This window comes from Triticum urartu, chromosome 2 (genome assembly GCF_003073215.2).
Source record: "Triticum urartu cultivar G1812 chromosome 2, Tu2.1, whole genome shotgun sequence".
NCBI lineage: Eukaryota > Viridiplantae > Streptophyta > Magnoliopsida > Poales > Poaceae > Triticum > Triticum urartu.
The window spans coordinates 22,237,260-22,241,562 of NC_053023.1; positions in this window are offsets into that span (position 1 = coordinate 22,237,260).

Here is a 4,303-nt window from a genome sequence, read left to right on the forward strand (position 1 = left end):
TATACTTCCAATAACCCACTACTTCCTCCACGGATGGTACATGGCAGGCATCTGCCGGAACTAGAGGCGAGCACTTTTCAATCAATTACGAGAGGCATTCGCTTCTCTGATCTTTAATAAGCGAAGCAACGAGCCTAGTAGGGGAAATACCTTCCTCAGGAATGTCATCAAAGCCAGGTTCTCCAATCGTAAAAGGGAATATTCCATGGCACAAGGGTTGTTTTTAGGTGCTGTCCTCGGCAGACCACCACAAAAGGTCCAGCGAGAAGTAGTAACAAGAACTCCTCCTCTGTTCAATATCAGCCTGGTTTAGGTCTAGGTCATAATGAATTTTCTGATACCTTCCTTCGTCCATAGATCAGCGTTATGCTTCTGTCCCGTGATGAAGAAGGATAGAAGAATGGTAAGATAGGATCGTATTAGTGAGCCGTGGGAAAAGAGTTTTTTCTCACTGCACTGATCCACCAAGGCTAGGGATATCCAATGGGATGGAGCTATTTCCCTTGGCACCTTATAGTCCTCAGACGATGAACGGAGCACTAGATGCCCTAATCTACTCCTATGCTAAGTGTCTTTGTTTGGTTTGATTTCTTGTGAAAGTGGCTAGCCCCATCACTAAAGCATGCCTGTTCCATATGAAAGGTGATGTAGGTAGGGCTGGTAGGGGAAGTAAGAAATAGGTGAGACTCGTTAATGAAACTAGCCTTCAGCCTTAGATTTCTAAGTTCTGTTTCCACCATTACTAGTGTTTCCTTGCTTTTCATAAGAGAAAAAGATCAACTAAACTAAACCAGAGATTGTCGTAGAGATTGGCAGGACTGGGTATTATTCTGGGTGATGAAATGGATGGAATTTCTTGAAATATAACTCACTTCACTTATAATCGAATTTGGAAAAGGGAGACTAGCTACTGCAATAAATCAAGAAGAAAGTAGGCGCAAAAGAGAAGCTCAATGAGAGAGATTCTAGACCGGTCATGGTCGGGGCTGATCGATCGCTCCTTAAAAGGGAGTTAACTGCTTCGAACCATACATGAAACTTATCTCATAGAGTGAGCTAGCCCCAGATAGCGAAGGATAGCTATTGACTTATTGGGAAACCCGCCTCCAATACATGCTTATCCCAGACCCCCTATTCCTTCATTTTAGGTTTTCATGGCCGATTCAATAACATAGTTCGCACACCTCTTTTCAATTCTCTAGAGATAGTTGTCATTTATCTCTTCTTCCGGGTCCCTCCTATTTGGTTGGAAGTTTCCTGCTCCAGTTGGGAAAGCAAGTGATTGATTAGTTCCATTGGTCTATTGGCTTCAGCTTCCAGTCTACCTCATTTCTATCAAAATGATTTGGTGTCTATGTCCATGCCTGAGGTTGGTAAACCCTATATCTATTGCAAACGAGCTTTTCGGAAGGGATAGCTTGTAATCCATGACTTACTACTACGAGGATTCTGGCGGAGTGCTTTTCACATATAGATAGGTCGGGACGAAGAAGCTCCGTAGTCAACTAATAGATAGAAAATCACAGTAACCTTTTTCCAATAGTTTCACCATGATAAGAACAACCTTGTCATACATGATAATTATGGGCTTTCTTCCTCCTTCTTTATAGTCTGCAGTTCAATCTGCCAAGTCCGATTCTTCTTTTTCCAATACTGCGAGCCAAAGGCACGCTGCTATTTAGTCACAGTCACATGCTCACCCTTGACTCTATAAATAAAACCAGTAGCTTGGGCTAGCGAGTATAGTTCCCTAGCGCCGGGCCCTCAATAAAGTCCATCGTGGCCATATCCCATGGTTTCTCTTTCTTAATGCTGACCCCAATGTTGATCGGCCGTGCTTATTATGATATTTTATTCAATTCATACCACTCAAAGCCCAGGCCATTGGCTGCGCCGCTTTCTGCAACTCGTAGTCACAAAACCTTATTAATCTAAGTGATTTCTTGTCAACGGATCGCTATCGCTTACAAGAACGGATGCAGAAATGGGACACCTGAAGGTGAAACAAGAGACTCATACCCATGGTCATCTGATTGATCTACTCTGCTTCGGTACTGAAATGAAAAGGCCAAAGGCCAAACAAAAGACGTTTCGTCTGCTCCAGACGAGGTAAGAGCGAATGATCTTTTTCGTGATTTCCATCGTAAGAAGATCGACTTGTAGAAGTCTAAAAATGGGGAGCAAAGGAAGAGGCAGGCTGAGCTGACTCTTGTTCAATATCATTCTCATGATGTGTGGTGCAAAGAGAAGATTCTTGTGGAAATCCCTTCTTTCTAGCTTGATCAATTTCTGTAAGAATGAAGCTAGTGACATTAAACTTCTGGCTCTTCATTATGAAGTCAACTACATGCCAAGACCCTTTATTCCAAGTAGATTGCATCTGCATTCCCTTTTGAATCAATAAGGTATTGACTGGTTGTTTTCACCTTTCGAACGAAGGCCACTACTCCTTGGAAAAGGTCCACGAGTCGAATCAGTAAGATTTCATCAAGAAGATTTATCACCACAGTGGCGTGCTATTTCATTGTTTTGTTATCTAGCCGGGCTAGAGAAGAGCTATCGCCATCATCAAACAAAGAAGCCAAGGACTGGTCAAAAGAGAGGAGGGACCACATTCTCGAATCCACTCATGGAAAATGCCCCACCTCTATCAAATTGGTATTCATCTCGAAGGAAAATAAGAGAGTTTTGTTTTGCCACAATGAGTAAACAACAAGTTTGATTTTGAAAAAGCCCATTCCTTTTTTGGGATAGTTTGCCAAGGAAAGTCGTACGAAGGCAAAGCGGACAACAGGAAAAGGTACCTTTAAACCTCGTTTCAGTACCAATATTCCCGCCTTCAAGGGCATAGGAAGGAGCTCCTATTGCTTAAGAAAGTACAGCAGAAATAAAGTCTTTGGGTAGATGAGGTCACTAATTAGCCCGCTGAGCTGCTCTGTCCCCTCTACCGGGATGGGATGGTTTATGCGCTTGTCCCGATGAAGCTTAGGATCCGATAGAAACACGGGGTCAACTAAGGAAAAAAAATGGGAACCTTTGCATGACGCGCCTTTCTCAGGATGTGCGCTCTCTTTTCAGGATTGAGAATGACGACACAGCCTGGAGGTCTTTCGTCTACTTCTTCTGTCCAGGCCTGTTTGCATTCCCACCATACCTTTCCGCATCGTCCTTCTCTATTGGGGGCTCCCAACACCTCAGCCACACATCTTTTTCGTTCGCTCCCCATTTTATTCTGTAAGGAACCCTCTCCTTAATGAGCGTAGATTGATGGAGATGGCTTTTGTACCGGTCAATCTTTATATCCTTTCTGGCATAGTTTTGTAAAAGATCGGCAGGTGATCCGTCCTTTCTCCTCTGCCGTGGTTCATGCATTCTTCCTTTTTGGAAAGCGGATAGGGATTAGGTGAATTAGAGAATAGACAGACATCCGTTGGCATTTCAGCCTTTCTTCTCCTTTCAGGGCCTATCCGAAAGAGAATCCAGTACCTCTTGGTCCTAAATATCAGAATAGGACGCGCAACAACAGAACAACAAGAGCAAGACCGCTCCAAACTAAATCACAGTAGAAGTTATGGCCACTCAGGCTGGACCAAAACAGCAAGCGGAAGGTCTCCGAAAGTCCTACATTAGCACCAAGCCATCCCCCAAGGGAGGGTATAACGGAGTGTGGTAAAATCCAGTTGCTAATGCTCCCGGCTGTGGGTTCTTCACAATTAGCAGGGCTTCCATTCTAGTACAGAGATCACCACTTGTTATGCCAGGGTCTCCTTTTTCGAGTTGGTTACTGTCTTGTTGAGCAACGTTTTCCCGGCAATCTCTGCTTATTAGGGTGGCTTCTAACAGGTCGGGAGAGTACTAAAAATCTGGCTCATACGCCTCGCAAGATTGAACATCTGCGAAAGTCGTCTCGAAGCTCTGACTCTCGAGAGAAAGTCTTGCCTACCAGTGACTTATTTTACGGAATAAGAATGCCTACTGTACTAGCTTCTTTCTTGACTCCATTAACTCAGTTTACAGAAAGGAATCCGTCCAGTCCAGTAAGAAGGAATAGAGAAGAAGAAAGTCACTCATCAACTCCTACTTTGGTTATTGAGACTTGCCCGCGTATCTGACCTATGTGTACCTATTCCCTAGCCTAAGTAGCTTACCCACTGTCCTAATAACTGTCTGTCAATCCGGCAGCTTGCCCTACTGCCTATCGACGCTACTGTCCTAAGTCTCCTACTCATATACCCAAGGTCAAAGATTTTGCAGAGCAACAAACTGATTTCGGAATTTCTTAACTGCTGAGAGCTAATATCGG